Source organism: Temnothorax curvispinosus, unplaced genomic scaffold (assembly GCF_003070985.1).
Source record: "Temnothorax curvispinosus isolate PA1 unplaced genomic scaffold, ASM307098v1 QBEX01012454.1, whole genome shotgun sequence".
NCBI lineage: Eukaryota > Metazoa > Arthropoda > Insecta > Hymenoptera > Formicidae > Temnothorax > Temnothorax curvispinosus.
Genome location: NW_020222234.1, coordinates 856115 through 878199, shown reverse-complemented (window position 1 = coordinate 878199; position 22085 = coordinate 856115). Strand labels below are relative to the sequence as shown.

Below are 22085 nucleotides of genomic sequence, written 5' to 3'. Positions count from 1 at the left end.
AATTATCTCTTTATTTACGCGGGACGGCAGCAGCGTCCGCGCCATTGTTTTTCCGCGCCTTTCGCGCCTTCCTCAAATAATAACACCTGATGCTTCCAAATTCGGTCGCTTCGTTCAGCCCCGTTTACATTTCGCAGCGACGAGTTTATCTCGCAAGTTAGCATTGTCAGGCACTTGTCCGCGCAATGCAAATGAGAAATTAAATATTTCAAATTAAGCCGATACGATTCTAATCGATATACAAAGGTTTAAAACGTTTCGTAGCGGTACGTTAACAACACAACAAGCTTATAAATTGGAATTATTAGCCATTTGGCCATGCAAACATTCGTGTCATTGCACATCGGCTGCTATATTTTCTTCAAAATTGAAACTAATCTCGCAAATCCTTGAATTTAGCCAGAGCCGCCAAATGTTGAGGAACAAACATCCCGATTTAACTTCCTTAAACGCGTTTGTAACTGTTTCTGACAGGGAACAACTCACCTTCTCTTCCCTACTGACTCGTGCACTAACAGTTGTTTGACCGTGTTTCTCTAGTTCTCGCATTTGAATTAGCCTCCGAGTATCTCTTCGGTAAATCTAAACAATTGATGAATACATTTAACTCTTTGGAGAATGTTGTATTGTTTCCTGCCTCTTTATTTTCTGACTTGAGATCTACAAAAGAACTCTACCGGCACAGCCATCGAATCGTCTTTTTTTTCCGATGGTGACATTATTATATGTTTTAGAAATCAGAAATAAACGAAATAGATTAAAATTTAAATACAATAGAAAATTATAACATATAAACATTTTTTGCAATGTATTTATACTTACGTTCTTTAAAAAAAAAAATAAGAAAAAAAGTACAGAAATAATTTGCTGATATCTTTGAAAAAAAATTGGTCTTTACGTATGCAAATAGAAGAAATGCGCTTTCTCTTCGGCGTGACGTGCCGCGATTGAGAATTAGAATTCTAGAGAAACGATTTCGACGCGTCAAGAGTTTCGCGGCGTTTCGACTTATATCATTAAAGCGAATATGCGTAAGCGGGGAGTGAAACATGGCAGTTGAATACAGCGACGACGAGGAGTCAACCGGGGTCGCTAAGGGTTCGCGAGACGGGTTCGGGGTGGTTGGATATAGGTTCGTTAGCGGAACACTGGCAGTGCAAACATGCCCGCTTAAACCGGCTGCGTACGTGCGCCGATGCGGTGTCAGATTTGAAGTGGTTCGCGGTGACGGCGTGCACGTGACGCGTTGGAACGAAACGCGAACTGCGCGCCTTCGCCCCGACGACGACGCGGACGGGGAGGGCGACCGTTTCGGTATTGGCCTGTGCCGTGGTACCGCACGTTGGGCTGAATATCGAGCGAGCTTGTCTGTTGACTTATTAAAAGCCGACTGAAATTGGAGCGAAGGCGGAAAATTCGATTTTCGGGATTTCGGCCGATTTCCGCGTTCATCGAAGTGGTGCGGTGACCTCAATTATTCTGCCACGAATGAAAGCTATTTTCCAGGAGCAACTATATTGCGCGGTTTCGAGCGCAATCCGAACATATTCCCGATAGACGTAGGCAATGATAAAATATTCAGTGTCCCTGCTATAAGATTTACGATTATCGTGTAAAATAAGAAGCCATAAATTAAACGTGCTATTTTTTTCTTAATTTAATATTATATTATTCAAAATACTCATTATTATAATTATTAGAGACTTTATAATAATAATAGAATAATTAGAGGAAAGAAATGATTAAAGATCTAAAATAAATTCATAGCTCTTCAAAAAGTCTAATGAATGAGTTATTCTTTGATTATATCGCATGATTCAAGTAGCAATTTTTTCTTATAAAACTTAAAAAAAAAAAAAAGATGTTCGGCAAAATACCAAATTGACTTTGATATTTTCTCGATTATTTTAATATTTGAAAACTTTATTTTTAAACAGTGTGGATAATGTATCTAGCTAGACAAGAAAATTTAAATTAAGGACGTTGCTCTCATGTCGTCTTTTAATCATCTTTTTCCGCCAAGAACGTTTTCTTTCATGCACGAGCTAACGTATACAATATGGCACATGTATGTAGCAGCTAGAATGTCGCAGCTGCAGTAGCGCGTATTCTTGTTCCGCGACCGGCTTAGTACATACAGCCTAAACCGTGCACGTTATCTCGCGCTCCAACATCCCCCAGAGTCTGCGCTTCTTCCTTACCGTTGCCGCCGCTATACTGCTGTCCTACTCCTTCTCGCTTAATCTGTAGTTGCGAATCTGCAAAGCGGGCCAAGTTACGAAATAGTTTCCTCTCTCGCCCGGCGAGTGAATTTAATCGTGCTCGCGCGCGATACATGCCCAATTGGACGCGATTCGCGCGCGTGTTATGGACGCGCGATACCGAGACGAAGAACGTAGTAGGGCGATTGGAACAATGCGGAATAATAAGTCGACGAAGGACAGCCTGTGGGGGAGGATTGTAACTCGCGCGGTATAGAACCTTGATTTTCCGCCCTGTGTTACAAGGAACGTATCTCGCAGAATGAATATTACGCACGGTGGTCTTGTCGAGGGGATGGCGGTGGAGGGGAGGGGCGGCGGGGAATCTTTCGCCTCCGTTATAAATCCACTCGTTCCGTCCGTCCGCATCTCGGCGACATTCATGAGGGAAAAAGATGCGCATAATGTTATCAACGCATTCCCGACATGGCCGTGCATAGTTTAATCCATTGCGACGCTGATCCCCGCGGTACAGGGATGAATTCCGTCTCCTCTCACTGTGGCGGTTGCGAGTAATATTGGACGAGGCTAAAACGAGAACTCCGAAGGATCATTTGAATAATGTAGATAAGTTTACTTCGCTTGGAAAATACAGAAACAAGAAAGATCGCGATTTCTCTCAACCCAGAGAAAACATGCGCGCGCCCCATGATTTTAGTCCGTTAAGAAAATACTGTCTATCGCGGAAACGCAATCTGGCGTAATATTAAATCGAGAGGATTTGCCTCGCGAAACGCGTTGTTTTAAATTAAAACGGCAAATATATAACGAATATATTTGTACTGTTAAAAACAATTTTCAATATCTCTCTACTCTGGAAAACAACATCCAATTTTATGTAAGATTGTTATTTGTAGTGCTGTTTAAAAAATTTTCAAAATAAATATCCGATGGCAGTAAAAATAAACGAGTGTGCAATACGATCGAGTCACATATAGAAACGGAAAAACTTCACTGCTTAAGCAAATGGTCGCGCTTTTGAAGTCAATGAATAAACCGGCGGACGTTAAACATTAGAGAGCGTCAAATCTATTGAGCGCGATGCATTTGCAACGTGCATTGTGGAAATTGGTATTATCCATTTCATTCGGAAATAACACGGGCGGAGGAGAGAAATTCTATTATTGGTTAGCAAGCACCGGAGGTTTATGCACTCCGCTTTGTGCGATAACGAAGATTATACGAATTAATTTGACTTTGCAAACGAATACACGACTGAAATGATTCACTCACGCGGATGCGTATGATTTAAATCTGACGATAATCCCTCAGGATCATCCGAGAATTTTCTATTGCGTAAATAAACGGTCGTGGTTTTCGAAATTGGGAAAATATTAACAATTGCAAACACAACCTGTTTGCCCAATAATAGTTTGAAATTGAAGAAGGGGCGATTTGTCGATCAGATGTCGATGGTTACATGAGTTTAAAGTTGAAGAGTTTAGGAATTTATGTAAAGGAAAGAGAGTTTTTTATAAAAAAATATTATTCAGTACATTAATAGAAAAAAACGTTTCTCAATATATGTGTCTAATGAAAAAAAGGTGCTGTGACATACGATTAATTAAACTCAGAATCATAGCATTTGTTATATCTTGTTGCGTATATATGTATAACAACATATTTTTATGATTTAAAATTATTAATTGTTTATTTTTATTTTAACTTTAGAATGCAAACATACAGATAGGTTTTTTTAAATCTTTTCTGAGAAACTGACACTCCACAAGAGTAATTATTATATAACATTAATTGTACCTCGCTAATTATTATTGTATCAGTGTAACTGAATTATTATTATGTTTGAAAACAAAAGGAGATTAGGAAGGAATAGATAGGCACCTATTAAACCACACCACGCGTAAAGAAGGCTACTTAACGATCAGTTTACTCAGAACCCATATCGCTATATATGTAAGAAATATAACTCTGAAATTTCCATTCACAATAGAGACAAAGCGAACGCTCGTAATTCCACGTATGATGCCTCCTCGTTGGCAATGGTAGAGCTCCATCAATGTGTATAAACGAAGAGGGTTATTACCGTTGGGGCTATCGTTATTGCCGCAAACGACTCGTCGTGTGGCACCCGCTTACTTCATATTCAGTCGTTCGCGTAGGTGGACGACAAGGAGATGACATTGTTAACGACACCGCACGAGCGTCTTCTCCATAGGGTGCGCTTAACTCCGGCACTCTCTGTGGTCGGAATCGTTGTTACGACGAGGAGCATCCGTACGTAATGATACCGGTCGTGATTTAAATGATATATCAAGCCGCCGGTTCTCCGCGGCGCATGTGTCGAGGCATTATCGTCGTCATTACGGCCATTATCGCGAAACGATAGCATTCATCCCGTTCCTTCCCACGTTTTCACGTGCTCGCTCGCCATCAAGCCTCGACTCGGTCGCGAAAATCAAGTTATAGCGAGCGCTTTATTAACGAATTTCGACATACTAAAATTACTAAATAATGTCTGGAGAGATACATCTGTTTCTACTTAACACGAACAATTGCGGAAAACAATCTCGCACTTTTCTGATTGGTCCGCGGTTTGAATTTTGATATTCTATCGTCGCTAACAGGTTATCTAATTATTGAGATCATTACAGAAATATTTTTTTGACAATAAGAATTAAAGGAATATTTTATTTTGATATAATTAGAGAATATTCATGTTTGATAGGTACGAGCATTTTGCTCTATCGTAGTAAAATACATATATGATTGTGCAGTTAAGAATAACACTAGTTATAATTACATTTAAAGTGTATATATATATATATATATATACGTGTGTATGTATGTGGATAATTTGTTCTTGTAAATTAAACATGACGAAAAACGACGAAAGCTTTATTTGTTTCGTGTTTTGCATGCAGCGTCGCATACTCAGAAATCGTTAATCAAGTTTGAAGGATATTTTCCACGTACGAATTATCCATGTATATGCGTACCGCAGCATCGTTATTTTTCGGGTCCCTCTGTCTTTTTCTCTTTATCAAAGCCGACCGTGTTCCTTTATGCAAAGGATGTCTTCGTGAGCCACCTCAGAGAAAAGATTCCAGAGTCCCCGGAGGTTGAATGGGGTTGACGTATTGAAAAGGGACGATGCTCCTTCTCGCAGACCAAAGGAACGAACGCTCGATCTCTGTCGACTTAACGAGACAACGAGCGCCGCGTTGTCTTTCGCGAACGATATAAATGCATTCTCCGATTCTGCCTTTGACTTGACTTTTCCTGACATTTGTACGAGGAACTCTTTCCTCGGGCAAAGCAACGTGGATGATTAATCTGTCACTCCCTTCGAATTTCCATGAACTTTGGAAAGTATATTTCTTTATTTGATATTTTTATATTGTTTCTACGCAAAGCTAAGAAAAACTGATGACAATATTGTATTTATAATAATTTATTACTATTTAGCTTGCTTAGAATATTTTCTATTCTTTATATAAATCTATATTTTCGCAATTCTCAATTTTTTAGACAACATTATTTCTAATTTGGAATTAAATATTTTGGCTTGTTTAACGCTTATGAGCTTGGTTTTTTTAAATAATTTGCAATTAATAATATCTATTATATGAAATTATTAATAAGAAAAGAAATATATATATGCCATCTTTTATGTGAAATAATTATCATTACACGCGACTAAAAATAAATATATTTTAAATTTTTTAATAATAAGTGCGTTAAAAAGCACTTGTGTATTTTATCAATAACTTAACTTTTTGGATTATATCTTCAATATATAATTTTAATATAACTACGAGTATTATAAAACGCAAAGGGAAGACATTTATCCGTTCAAAAGCAAACGCTTGTACACGTCGAATCTGGTATTTTCGCGAGTCTCGACAGAACAAGTATTAATGTCGGTTTTAGTGCAGGTCCATGTCCGGCCGTCGTCGTAATTCGCCGCCGGTCGCTTTAAACGCAGACTGCGCGACCGGAAGTTTCGTTACCGAATACGCGTGAAGACGAGGATGAGGCTGAAGCTCCGCTGGAAGCTTCCGCAGGTCGCCTGCTGACTCTGCTGCGCGTCTTATCCGCACGGCAATCCAAACTTTGCTAAGTCAATAGCGGCGACCCTCCACGGATGAGAGGCTTCTGCGTCATGCTCTTCGATTAGTTTCGTTCCAGAGTCCCGGTACTACCGGCTGCGGAAACTTACGACTCGTCACGACCGAGTGGTTTGTCTTTCTTCGACTTCAACGACGGCTTCTTCCGTTACTTCGCTCTTTTATACTTCACCACGTCGGCGCGTCCGTTCACGAAAGAAATAAAAAGGTTTTGCGTCCATCTCGGCGGTTAAAAAACGTCGTAATGGTGGAAAGTACTCGGTTGCAACGTATCGACATTGTTATTGGGTTTTGCGGCGGATCGCGACATTTGGTCCCTTTACTATCTACGGAACTTACGTATATTTCTTATAGAAAGTACTACTGTACAATCTTTTAATAGCACATTCTGGAAATTAAACCCACTTTATATAATACATAATTAGTATTAGAATTTTAGCTGTTGCATGCAAAATAGATGTAATTTTTAAAAATAATTTTACAATTAATTGTTCCAAAATTAATAATTTTTCCATAGGGTAACAAGTTTATGAAGCAAAGCGCGTCGCGCGTGTAAAATAATGCTTTCAAATTAACTTAAACAAAAAAAAATAGAATATCTATATATGAATTTATTTTGTAATACGTTACATTTTATAACGGCTGTTACACAGTTTTCGGCGCTCGTTTTGCAAACAGAGTCGAGTACGCATGACATATTACGTACACGAAATCTTTGTATATTTCGTATAATTTGTCTATCGCGCTCTCACAGGTACCGCGAAGTACATCGTATTAAGTAATTTTAATAACGAATATCCATAATGCGTGCCATGTACATCGAGCATATATTAATAATTTGTTTGAAAAGAAATAAAATATTCATCAGCTTGAATGTATTAGTTTATAAAGCGTTATAATATTTGGAAGAATATTTCGGGACGGCAGTCTTGGTTTTGACTCTTGTAGTTTGTGACGTACTTACAGACCTGTGCTGCGTAAACAAGGTCGCCGCGCTATCATTCACGCGGAAACGATCGAGCGAGTAAGTCGCGGTGCGTGCCGCTCCGCATATCGTCGTATTGCTTTTCGAGACGCGATCGCGACAAAAATATACGCGATCACTCTTTCTCTAACTCTCTCATTTCACATTTATCCATTCGCGTTAATTAGCTAATAATTATGCTTAACGATACATAAGTATATTAAGATGACGAAAATAATTATCGACGTGAATATTTCACGTTTAGCGTTGTTTAATGTTAATCGTTTAAAGCACAAATCGAAGCGACGGAAGAGGGAAATTATTGCCTCGAATTATTGCGATATTTACGGGCCATAACTATTTCTTTAACGATATTCGCATTGTATTTCGGTTCGCATTTTTCATCGATCCTATAAAATGTAATTTGTTCATCGTTTTCGGATTGAAAGCGCCGAGTTATAAGCGAACCACCGAATCGAATGATTCAAGTACCGGAAAGCCACGATATATTGACCATTTATTAATAATACGTTTATTTAGCGGGATTCACGCATTCCAAATGTATTGCGCAATACTGAAATTTCGATTGTATATTTTCGGCCGGTCTATCGCGTTTTAATTAGTTTATTAACTCGACTTCATTAATTGTATTGCGCGATATTGGTGTGAAGATATCGACACCATTTACGAATTTTTCGGTTATTAACAAAGCGTCACGGTCACGAAAAGCATTTAACTCCAAGTTCGTTGCAACGCGAGTTTATAGTTTAATTAGTAAGTACAATTGCGCAATTACATTCGCATTTTAATATTCACCAATTACATAATATAAATTCAGCGTTTGTACATCAATGATTCCTTAAAACTATCTCCTTCTTGAGATTTCGTGGAAATTCAGATTATAATTTACAAAATGTCGTGAATGCTAAGCAAATAATAAATTTGTACAATTTCTATATTTTATTCCGTCGCAATATAATAAAATACAATCCGCTTGTGATTTATTTCAGAAATGTCGAACAAAGTGCCGTGTGATTGAGTTACGCGAGTGAGTGTTGCGCAAGTGCGAGAAGGAATTTCTGAGAGGAGGAGGAGGCTTGGGAGGCATCGGGCACCGGCGGAGCAACCATAAAGTGAGTTTATTATGTATTTAAATAATATTGTTAACTTTATTAATTACTTATTATTCATAAATCTGAAGAATTAGTTATTTTTTGGAAATTATATAATTATTTTAATGAATATCTTCACTCAAAAGAAAAATATGTAAAAATTCAATGTGCGCAATTATATTTTGAAACAATAGCTTGAAGCCGCTTTTAAATCTGGATATATTTGTATTTTACAGATCAACGTAGTCGTGCTACAATTCCGCGCTGCTGCGCATCGTATCGGTGAGTGTTAAGTTATATTTGATTTCCATTTGAGGGAATGAATCTATGAAAAAATAGTGTGTTATAAATAGAGAAGATATGTGTAATTAAAACATCAAGTTTAGAATATAAAAATATTATAAATAGAATTCGAAGTATAGGTCCCATAACTTAAGAACCAGGCGCGGTAAATAATGCGTGAAAGTTTTATTTTTATTTCTATTTTACATATCTTCCAACCTTGACTGAGTGCCGACTAAATTTGTCAGACTTGAAACACAGCTCCGGTTGGAGTAATAAAATCCCCCCACCTCCTACACCTAATTAAATCAATTCGATTTTAATTTTTGATGCTATATGCATCTAAATAACTGTAAAGAAATCATTGCGAAAAATATTACCTCAGCCAGGTTCGAACCTGGAACTTTCTTCATTCCGTGAAGGTGTCGTACCAATTCGACCACTGAGGCCAGGTTGGAAGATATGTAAAATAAAAATAAAAATAAAACTTTCGCGCATTATTTACCGCGCCTGGTTCTTAGTTAGCCCGTTTTTTATATTCGTGCGGATTATAAGTAGATATAATGTCTCATAGGGTCATTGCTCAATCCATTTTAGGAAAAAGAATATTAAAAAAGAAATGATTAAATATATAGGCAGATATGTGTTTGATTATCTTCCTTATTTATGATTCAGTTTATTATCAAACTCCGAGAATTGACGAGATATTAGAAATAATAATGTAATATATTTCCATCAAATTTTCAGTTTAAAAGATACGGGAAGAATAGAAAGAAAACGTTTCTCTGCGATATATGTATGTGATACATAGAATTAGATGATAGGTGTGTTACAGTAAAATTCGCTATCGCTAATCAATATCAGTTGATTGCTGCAGTTATGTACAATAGCATAGTATCTGCATGTAATAAGAGAAACCAAATGATGGAAAATTAGTAAATCAGTATTACCTCCGAATTAAAGAAATTTATAACATTCAATAGATCGCGATAGATTTAAACTTATACAAATCTAAACTTTGCGCGAACTTTTGATATCATTGGATAATTTTAATTATTTATATAACTCAAAATTATTGTACCGTAGATATTTTCGCATTAGAATTTTTGTTTATTCATATATAAACTGAAGCTTACAACACCAGCTTCAGCAATAAAAAATACGATCGTACAATAATCGTCTTTCAGACGATTCACCACCGGTCCCTCAAAGATTTTACTCAAAGAACTAAAGTTTGTTTTCCTCGACTGCCCCGTGCACGCTCGATGATTAAAGACGTGACGTGACTGAAGCAATGAACGAAATGCATGAAAGAACAAAAGAGAATACGTGGCCTGTTTAGAAGAAGACGTAAGTTTCTTAAGCGCGGAATGCCGAATGTCTTTCGGGATTTCTTGTGCGTGGGAGATAAAGGAGGAAAGTCTCGATGCAACGAAGTTAGTCATGTAAGGGGTTTGTAGACCGAACTCCTTTACACCGTTGATTGCAGTCCGCGTCACAAAGAGCCGCGACGAGAGATAAATGCTGTTGGCTGTCTCTTTACAAGTCCCTACTCATTAACAGCGACGATAAGTTTAACGACTCCGCCTCGGTGTTTCTTCAGTCGAGTCTTCAGGAGCTGCACACGCAATTTCAAATGCCGGTCGGAGCTTTTACAAGCGATCGTTGCAGAGAAGCCTTGTAAAAGAAGTTCCGCGCAATGAGACATTTTATAATTGTGTTGGATATTCAGGTCGATTTCCCCCGAGATATTTATTTATCTCGCGTATCACGTAGATATTGATTGTATAAAAATATTAAGAGATTAATATTCCGCTTTTAATGAATTTGTGGAAATATATTATTATATTCTGATAATAATGACGATATGCATTATCAACATTGCAGAGAGCATTATGCAATTATAATTTATTACATTGTATTTTTATCAGATTATTAGCCTTTTGTTAATTATTACGCTTGAATAAGCGCGATATAATCCCAATTATTTCTTTGTGATATTAATGGCTTTAAAGCATGCGTAAAGCATTGCTATTTATTTTTCAATGTTGACGGTCGTATCGTCAATGTATTTGTCAATGATACTCTCGTCAGTAATTGTTAGGTCGTTTGTACGAGAAGAAAATTGGACTTTAATCCATTAGCGGGTACATCGTTTTCATTGGGACTCTGTTATCTATTCGTGCCATCCGGGTTTAATTGCACATAATTAAGCCGCGTTTTATCCCCTTTTGAGCGTCGAACGTGTTTATGCGCTTATAATGACGCTCAATCTCATTATGATGTCAAAAGTGGCGCGTATTTTTACACGCTGAACGATCGCTCTGTATGTACGGTCCACTAAATGGCGGTCAGGCTTCAGTCAGCGTGGCAATTATTGGAAAGCGCTCAATGATTTAACCCGTAATTCGTTCACGCTTCAAAAAGGCGCCATGATATCTGTTATTTTATGGTATTGAGAGAAAAGTTGCGCCTCATAGTTTGCATACGCGATTAATAAGCTTTCATCGAATTATTCCGTCCGTGTGAATTGGTAAATCCATAAAATTGCAATATTAATTTTTTATAAATCACATTTTGTTTCCAAATGGATTTGGACTCTGACTGATGGTCTATAAAAAATTTAATAATCTTAAAGTATAATATGTATACGTTAAGAATCATTATTTATTACTTGAAGATATATGTTTTATATTGTTAAAATAACGGCATAATGCTCTGAAATTAGGAATGAAGAAAAAATACTGTATATATTTTTCCATAATATATTGTTGCAATATATTATTACATAATACATTTGTATTCCAATTCGCAGTAATTGATTATTGCGAATTGTTGAAATGTTATAAATTTTAAACATTTCTATAATTATCAACATTACAAAATATCTTACTCGTTACTCTAAATTTACTTACTCTAAATTTACCTTACTCTAAATTAAAATTATCAAAAATCGTACGCAATCCTTGAAGAGGATACAAATTAATACAAATGAAATCAAATAAACAGTTATATATTTTTTGATGACTCTACTGTATTTCTAAATCAAATGAGTGATAAAATTCCCAAATTATACATAAGGAAAGAGAAAAGCAAAGCGATAAAGCATACCATCTCTTTCGCTATACACCTTTGCCGTATTCGAATATTCGAATACAGCAATAAGAAAACTTTTGCGAATGGGGCAACGCGTGTACGACGGGGGAACAAAAGCTATGCATAGATTTACATCGCGGACACCGCGCTTCGATTCACCCCGTGGCAAGGAGCTTTATGGTCGTCCCAGTACTCCCGGCGGCTCAACCGCACCGATTTGTCGGAACTGTACGTCGGGAAATCGTTGAATCTTCGGGGACAAGCGAATTATTATTCGGGAATATCGATCGTTTCGATAGTTATGTTTCCTGCCTCGGTCAATCTTCAAACGGCGAAAAAGACTGTCGAATGCAAAGAGAAAACGCGGTAGAAAAGATAATATAGAAATTTAATAAGTATAAGCGTTGTTTTCGTTACAAAAACCGCATGAAAATAAGAAAAAAGACGCGAAAAATAGAGATATATGGAATATATTCAGCACAATTAAAAATACATGCAATTTTAATAAATTAGTTTAACGTACAGAAAAGTGCCATAGGCGTTTATACGATGATTTGAAAATTAATAATAATTGTATGTAAAAATACTTTTTAAAATAACATGTATATTTACGTTTTTATCGTATATTATATATAGTTTTTAAATTATTTCTGGAATTTGATTGATTTTCTTATAATGCAACGTAGATAAAAGTAACTTGTTTTGATTATTTCGACGTGATATTAAAAAAAAATTTGAAAATCTTTATAAAGTTTCTTTATGCATTCACAGACTACTGCAGGAAGCTTTTCTTTAAATGCAGCTTTGTTACGAACGACTACATATCGTGATGCACCAATGCGCCGTTGTGTATCGTATATTTCGTGGTCAATGGCGAAACTGCAAGTTTTACATGACACAGTTTTCGCAGGGATTTGTTGGCAATCTGTGGCATTCAGTCACGCAGGCTTACTGTTTTCTGTTGTTTCGGATCATCGTGCCGATTTTTTTCCGATTTCACGCCGTGACAGGTGTATTTTTTGATCCTTCGTACAAAACCGCGCCGCCTCGCTTCGTTCTATGTAACATGACTTCGTTAAAACGAAACGCCGTCCGATTGTGTCAAACTGAATTTTCGCTCACGAAAACACCGTTAAATTTTTTGGGATGCACTTTGATCACAATGGGCAGAGAAGACGGCAATGTGTAAACCGCTTGATTGAGAAATTAAGCAAATTCGATATTACTTCTATATATATATTTACACCATTTAACTCTTACTATTGTTATTCAATAAATCAGGATATAATTGAAGTATTACGTTTGCTTGGTATATTATGTGTGCGTATACGCATATATTTATATATAAACGAGCGTGTATTATCCATAATCGCGCGAGTTTTGGTTGCGATCTTTGATTGTACTCTTTCGTATGCATTGTTTGAAAGGAAACACATAATAACGTGTTTATGAAGTGAAAAAAAGCTCTCGTTCGGCGTTCATTGAACAACAGCAACGTTCGATAACAGTATGTTGAAAGCGATCCGCCGTTTGAATAGACACAGCTTCCACGCTTATTTTTATCGCGGCGCGAGAAATGTTTGTAAAACGTACCGTGGGGGGAAGAAGTCGCATGTCGATGTGCAGGTAATAATTTATTCCAAGCGAGAGAGCGAGAGAGTTCTACGGCGGCTTGGTCGTGGACGGTGTCGTAGTGTACGATCTTAAATGAAAATGATTTCCCTGGAGAGGAAAAGCTGGGAAAGGGCCGCGCGACGAAGGGACAGGCCAGGGAAGGGAGAACGTCTTAGGTTAACCTCCAGATCCCGAAAGAACCGCATCCACTTTATCGTTCGTCTCTCTTCGAAAATACGAGAGGAATATAAACTCTTACGAATTAATGCTACTTGCGGTTACGCGCGAGACGAACTCATACCATTCCATTTCTTGATGGAAGAGTCTGATGGACCTTTGCTTCGAGTCTCATTCCGAAGAAATTGCTTTTGTATCTTTTTCATGAACTTACTAGCTATTTCAAGACAGTCCGGGACAAGACAGTAACAAAGGCCCTGTCTCTTATCGTATAATAAATCATATAATAAAATAGCGTTTTAGATATACGAGATATTTTAGATATAATTATCTTCTATGAGAGGTGTCAATTTCTTACAATTACCTAAATAAAAATTTTAGGAGTTTCTTTCTGTAACACTTATGTTGAAATATGTCAATTCTAAATAAACATTAATAATTAAAAGTTAACACTAGAAAATAATTAAAATTAAAAATAATAGGCTACATGATATATATTATATGATGATTGCATCGCGTTTTGAAATATTTGAAACATTTGAACAATCGAGAATCATACATAAATTATTATCATGAAACATGAAACTCTTCGTTCTTGTTCGATCCTCGTGGCTAAGCTTGAAATAGGAAATATTCTTCGACGATGCACCGAAAACTTCAGCTGATTCGTCTCTGCCACCAAAGGAAGGCAGAGTGGAAAATGGCACGAGGAAAAGGGAGAAGCTGAGGTGGGACAGGGATGTTTGTAGGGGGAAGTTTGTAAAGTAAACGGGTGAGCGAGCGAGAAAGGTGTCGGTAGGAAAGGAGGAGGGGAATGAAGGGGAGGATGGAGGAGCTGCCTCTCTCGGGGCCTATTTGTAAATCAGTTCCCGGTTGCTGGATCCTGATAAACGTCCTCGTTACGCGAAAACGTGCCGGCGACGCGATTATTTAACATCGCGACGCCAGCGAGCAAGCGACGACCGGCCACCCTCTTCCCCTCGAAACATTTGTCTCCCGGTGCCCCTTCGCGCCTCGTCCACACCCGACCACCGGAGGATGCACCGGATGCCGCGTCGTCCCCGTCGCTATATACGCGGCCCTATCTAAATTGCAAATATTCCCCCGCGAAATCACGATCGAGAGCGAAGACGGGCGAAGACGTGGCCACGATGGCGCAAAGTGTTTCGCTCGGGGAAGATGTGAAGTTTGATGGAGCGCGCTTGAATGAATACCAAATTAAGGTATCGTTAAATCGTTCGGTGAAATTGCTTGTTGTGTGCAGTTGAGAGAGAAGTGAAATGATAATAATAATGAAAAGTGGAGGAACGATAGGGCCGGCAATGCGGTAGATAATGCGAGCGCGCTTTAAATAAACGGTGAAATCGACAGCGGCAGATCATCACATTAAGCGTAAATTTGAATGACGTCGCGTAATAAAAATCAATCTGCGCATTGATAACATAAATCAACATGGACATATATATATATATATATATATTAGGAATATAATAATTTATTCGCGATGACAGAACAATTATTTTATAAATATCATGATTTATAACATACAATTATGAAAGCTTCATTTTTTACATATTATTTTTGTCTGTGTAGTACGCAATAAAAATGTGCATCTTTTATTGTTTTATTTTTATTAAAAATAAAAATAAATTTTCAACATAATTATTTTAGCTACAAAAATATGGCATAAAAGGTTGTTACATGTTAAAGCTGCTGAATTTTACATCTTTGTTTGTATTTAATTTTAATATTTTTTTTACGTAACATAAACTATTGCTTTATTTATTGAACAGAGAAATTGCATTGATATTAAATATATGTTCTGTTATACATAAGCTCTTGCTCTTTTTTAGGTAATTATATTCAAATTTCAATTTTCCAGTAGCCTACATTCCCCATATGTTGCAAGTGCTATTAGATATTCAAGGATTTTTAACGTTTTTCTTACTAAAATCTCACTAGTCTCAAAAACTTTCAAAAATTTTTAAAGACAAACCGACCTGTCGTTAATGACTTGGTATTACAGAAATTATATAACTTAGATTTATATATGAATTAATATATTTGCAAGATAAATGCAAAATTATTTTATCAAGTATATATTTTATAAAACATATATTTTTTAAAGTAACTGACGCGTCAGAAATAAATTATTTTTTAGACAAATTATTAAAAGTGTAAAATATCACATTGAGATAGTTGCATGAACTGAGGAGATAAAAATATTTCAAAATATAAATGGTAATAACAATTATATCAGAAGAAGAATAAACGGACGTGCATTTTTATCGTTGTTCAAAACTTTATTAGGCTATATCAGATCTCAAGTCGCGAAAGAATCGGCGTGGGATGTCGTTTCGCATTGATGCAGCTGTAAAATTTAAGGTCCGTCTATACACTATCGAAAGTTATTCGCGTAAACATTGGCTCTCGCGCCGACTCCAAACAGTTATATGATTTTGCGATCTCTCGCGCTCTCGAACATAAATTGCAACACGGTCATACTCGAGAACCCCTACCCGACCCGCACTTACCCGCACCTATCTACCGAAAATGCTCTTTCGGAGTTTCCAATGTTTGTACGACTTTTATTCCTCTCCAAGCTGCCTGTACGTCGCGTTTACAGATGCTTCGCCGAGGAAAGTGTTCTGTTACGCGTGTAAAGTACGATGTTAGTTCGTAATGGTCGCGTGATGGACTTTTCTTCGTTCGAACTGCCACTGAAAACCCGTAAAAAATCCGCGGATCATCCGATTGTGTTGTGTCCGTCGCGTCTTGCGTTCGAGCACTTCGCCCGAAATTTTTGACGGTATCCATATTTACCCGTCAGCCCGACGCGACACTAAAAGTGCACCGTTTTAGGAAGAAGATCGATCGAGGGGAACACCAACATTGTCGCCGTCGCGAGCCTCGTAATGGAATGTTGTTGACGTGACGTTGACGACGACGTTGAAGGATCGAGGGAGAAATTTTCTTCCTCTGGTCCGAGCGACGTCGCTGTCGATCAAGCAATTAGCCTTCCTCCTCTCATATCCCTTCCACAAACTCGTTTCGAATAGATCGTAATTCTCGTCAATGGAATGTGCAAGTAATGTGGATATTCAGATGCTCTTAACACAGAAAATTGCTTACGAACACACACATATATGTACTTAATGTATTTTATTATGTTAAATTGGAACACTAAGATTTTAAAATGTTCCATAATCTTTGTACATTTTTTCCCAATTACATATTACAGTCATGAATTAATTCCTTATGTTATAATGCAGTTTAGTTATCTAATTTATAACACATTTCATTATAACTGAATTATATACATCATATTGTTATAATAGGTATTACACAGTAAAAAATTTTGTGTACCAAATGTCAATGAAAGTCTACTCTAAATTTTGTGTTAAAATAACTCATTCATTGTGTTACTTGTTGACAATTAGAAATGTTATATCAACATTTTTTTACAAGTTATTTTTACATTATTGTAAACATACATTGTAAAAAATGTCGATATAACATTTCTAAATGTCAACAAGTAACACGATGAATGAGTTATTTTAACACAAAATTTAGAGTGGACTTTCATTGACATTAAATTTTTTACTGTGTACGTGTAAATGTAAGTATTACTTATTAGTTTATGCTATAATCTAATTTGATGCAATTTTGGTATTTGAATTTGACATATGATACAATTGTATATTTGCTTTATCCCATTTCTATTAAACGTAATTCAAATGTCTTGTATAGGTAGATGGATGATTGTTTATATAAAGACGTAAATTGTATAGTATATCGTTTTACATGTTCTATTAAGGAAAGACTATAAATGAATGATAGCGATTCGTCACTGACAGATTCAGACAGATCCCCCAAAGTTTCTTTATAACACGATTGATGCTTATATACAATAAGCTTATGTAAAATAAGTGTGCATGATAATTTCTTATTTATTCCATATTTATTCTTTTTCGAAAATTTGCTTAGCGACAAGAATGACAAAAGAACGGCATTAAAAAATCTTGAAAAAAAGTGATACAATTTTGTTCGGAAATATTGATTACCATGTTGAGAAATCGCAATATATTAAGAATTCTGTGATTTTATTAAGTATTATTCGATTTTTTCAAGAACTAATTGCTTTAGAACATTCTCTGAGAATTTTGTGTCAACTTCACGCGTAATTGTCAAATGATAAATGAGAGAAGTTTTACTTTTTCTCGGATATTCAATACGATCGTTATACTGATGATTAATATCTGCCCTTTCTTTATGTCAAGAAAAATTCAAAGAAATTCAAACACTTTGTTCGTTAAAGATACTGAAATAGATAATGAGTATTTTTAAATATTTATTAGCAATTTTCAAATGGCTCCGTGGATTAAAACTCAGAGTGAAGAATAGGGAAAGAAAGCCGTAACAGAATGTTCGTTTTGAATTATTATTTTTAATAATAGACAATTATATTTCAACCATAGTAAACTTCGCGCCGACAAATTGTCAGACTTGAAACACAATTTTGGTTGGAGTAGTAAAATCCTCTCCCACCCCTCCTTACTAAATTGTTACGATTTAATTTATGATGCTAAGCATCTAAAAACTGTTAAGAAATGGTTGGAATAATTGTCTATTAAAAATAATAATTCAACACGAACATCCTGTTACGGCTTTTCTTGCCCATTCTTCACTCTAATTATTGGATTAATATTTTTTTTGCGTACAATATATTCATGAAATTTCTTGCTTGATATAGTATATATGCACTTTGCGTCACTTTATTTAAAGTTATTAAGCGTTTCTTTATTTAAAAAATGCGAATGATGTCAAAGATTGTTACCAGGATCGATATACACGTTAAAATCTATAAAAATACGATTTGTTAATGGATTCTTATACTGGCATTATGACGTGTAATCGTGAATGAGTCTTGTACTAACATTATGACGTGAAATTAAAAAGACAATATAAAGCGTTACTTTTGAACTCATTGGCTGGTGGCGTTTTCGGAAAAAGTGATGGGAATTGGCTTGTGTGCGTAGGTGTCAACTTTGGGGCAACTCGCTCGTCGGATCAACAAAAAATTCTACCGCTTCGCAGCATTGAAATTTTATTTTCAATAGCGGAGATACAATACTTCATGTTTGAGTAAGCTTTAACAACTCGCGTTTCGCCGCTTCAACAAATTTACGTTCGGTATTTACAGTAGAAAATATTTGAAATTATTTGGGAAAATGTTTATCATCGACCTCCGTAATACGTTTAATAATGCAGATATTTACACGAGATTTTACTATATCGATTCTGTTGTTACAATATCCTGCATTGATTCATTATCGCGAAGTTCTTTCTCATGGTCAATAATAATCAAAGCGTTTACGTAAGCGTTTGTTCGTGTATTTAAATAATGAAGTATAATTTTATTTTTAAATTTCGAGAATAAAGTGTTAATTGATCAAACACATCTACGAGACTTCAAGAGAGATTAATAAAGTCTTCTATTCAAGAAAACGTTCGCGTCCTCGAGAATCGATATTCGGAGCAAGTCGGTCGTGCGAGATAAAATGGTTACTTTAGTAACTATGAAAGGGTGAAAAGGCGCGGAAGGGTGGCAAAGGAGATTCGGGGCACCATGAGCGTCGAGGTGCTCTATGCAATTATTCGGTTCATTTAATTCTCGGAACGCCGACGGAGTAATGCTCGCGTTGCAGCGAGAACGACGGTGACGATGTAAAGGTGTATATGTACGTACGTACGTGTGTATGTATATGTGTGTCTCCAGGTTCTACTGTAAGTAAATTTCTGTCGTACAGGGAAGAGGGAAGGGAGATGATCGAGAGTACTTTGGGCATGGTAACTTCGGGGTAGCGCACTCGATACCATTTGAAAGCACGTAGGTAAGCATTTATCTCAAAATATCCTATTTATCTTAGTGCGGAGAGGGACACGGCCTGTGTCCCTTATTTCGGCACTTCGGTCACGTCTGACCAGTCCAGCGTTTCGACGAAAACCTGCAATTTCGATTTCTCCCCAAGATTCCACCTTGGGTCAGCCCCTTCTTTTCCCCGCAACCTTTTCCTTTCCCCTTTTGATTTCCTTTGCCTCATGTCCCCTATGCTTCCCTTCTCGCTCACCGTTTCTCGCGCACACCAATCGTCCTTTCTGCCATGGCCCTTTTCGCGTCGCGCCCTGCGTGTGGTGCATTGAATTTAGAAACTTGCGTACATACGACGATGACGACGAAGACGACGACGACGACGACGGATGTGCAGAACAGCTTGAACCGGCAAATAAAAGTCGACGGCATGATGGTAAGAGGATGGATGCGCCAGCGGCTTCTACGTACAGGCAAATCGATTTAGCCCTTGACGAGCCCTGTTACTCTTTGCTCTTCCCCTCGACTTCAATCGCCCGCGTTTCTCTATGTACACTCGCGAAGATAAACGGGCACGGAATTGCGCGATCTTCCGGTCGTGTTGGCCCGGGAAACTTTGAAAAGCGGATGATTTCGTTTGTATCGCAATCGAGGAATCGAGTTATGGAACTCGTATATTCCTCGGCTGCTTGCCATGTAAATTGTTTAACGCGATTCGGTGCAGCCGGAAATATCGACTACTGCACGCCTACGTTGATTGCTTAATATTTTTTTGTTATATGACCGTTTATGCAGAAAGCATATACGTCCTTTTATTTCATTCTTTCGCAAATATAAATTTCGCAAGTATAAATACAGATAGATGAGTATCGATACAGAGGATTAAAAGAATAATCCTTTATAATTACGCTAGAAAATTAATAACTAGTACATAAAAGATCAACAGACTCGTTTATATCGTCAAATTTTACAAAAAAATTATTTTTTGTTACATTTGTACTGGTGTCATATCCAACTGCGTGTCATAGCCAAGCAATTTTTGGTAGTTTTGAGCGCAATTTTACAATATTACAAAAGCACGCGATGCGAAGCTTTGTTAAAAAAAAAAATTTAAATATTGTTACTTTGATCGAGCCCCCCCATTTGCTCGGAATTGTCACCGGCCTGTTATACTTGAGAGGGTCATCTGGAATATCTGGATATCATCGATTACATTGATACAAGTGTAGCAGTTCAGCTCGCATATGTGTCACGCGTTTTCGCGCGAATCTATATCGTTCTCTGCCAAAGAGAGTTCGACAATGGCCGAATCAATATTTTCGCGTTTGACGTGTTATACGCACCGTAGATATGCCGGCCCCTGGTGCGTGTACGGATTTCAACGAAGTCATCCATTGTGTGAAAACCAAGCTGGATAACTTCATCGCGATGGCACTCGCGCTTCTACGTCGATCATATTTCATTACGTCAATTTCCCCCTCGCTCCCTTCGTCTCGCCGACCAGTTTTCAGCGTTATTGACCGCCTAGGCGCGTGTACCAAACATTCGCGGAAGTTATGCCTCGCGGCGTCGCGAAGTTTCAAGCGGTACGAATCAATGTTTCGGGCGTCCGTTGCTCGCGAGTATTGCTGCAACCATCTTACGAATCTTGCGAATTGATTTGCACGAATACCTCAGACTCAGGTTTGTTCGCAGGAGAATGGAAATACGTACGCGAGAGGGACTTAAAAAAAAAAAACGGAGAACAAATAAACATGATAAACCTAGCTTTATCATAAAATTTTCTCTTCGTTCGAAAATGCAGTAGACCTCTGTTTTCATATTGTAAATATCTGCGTATATGAAACATTAATCTTTTGAAAAAAATATACAATTGAAACCTGCGATTTATAAAGTATTAGAGAACTGTAGCTCCAATTCTATTGAAACCTGAATGCTTTGCAAAACGTATAGTAAATTGTATGTGACTGTTTTTATGCCGCAATTTTCATTTATAAATTTATTTCATATTACACAAAATAAAACACTGTAAAACTCGATGCCTGGCGCACATGTAATTCTGTATGGGGCGCGCGCGGATACATTCTAAACTTTATATGTAATTTACGTTAAATTTCTCGTACAGTTTCGCGTTAATTTTACATATCGCGATAGATAAAAGTAATAATGCTTGGTGTTGAATTATATTTTATTAAATCGGTGTATTCGAATATTACGCAATCCATGCATAATAATCCGCTTTAAGCTTCTCCTGCGCTCTCTTTGCCATGGCAGGTTGAAAACAAGTATAAACAATGGCAAACTAAGTACGGGCGTTGGCGGCACTCGTTTCACGTCGATCATATTTAACTATGTCGACCCTCGTCACTGTTGCAACAAATTCTGGCCGTTGTTGGTGGTCTGTCGGGCCGAAGGATCGGCAGTAAATGTGCCCCGAGACACGTCAAGCCGTTTGATATGGCTAATTGCCTACCACCTCCAAAATACCAGACGAGTCAAAAACCTAGGATTTTCCTCTAAAATGTTAATTTATATATTTTATTTAAATATGATGACACAAGATCAATTAATATAAATGCAAGAATTCTATGATTATGAACAATGCGTGAACGCATTTTT

The 22085-nt window shown here is 37.1% G+C and overlaps 1 protein-coding gene across 2 annotated transcripts in view; it reads left to right on the top strand.

Moving 5' to 3' along the window:
• Positions 1 to 22085, top strand: part of LOC112462451 — a 107704-nt gene that overhangs the window by 43387 nt on the left and 42232 nt on the right. For both annotated transcript variants that reach the window (XM_025028238.1, XM_025028237.1), the window contains exons 3-4: positions 8324 to 8446; positions 8662 to 8707. The gene's annotated coding sequence lies outside the window, so the exon portion shown is untranslated. The remainder of the gene's footprint in view (positions 1 to 8323; positions 8447 to 8661; positions 8708 to 22085) is intronic.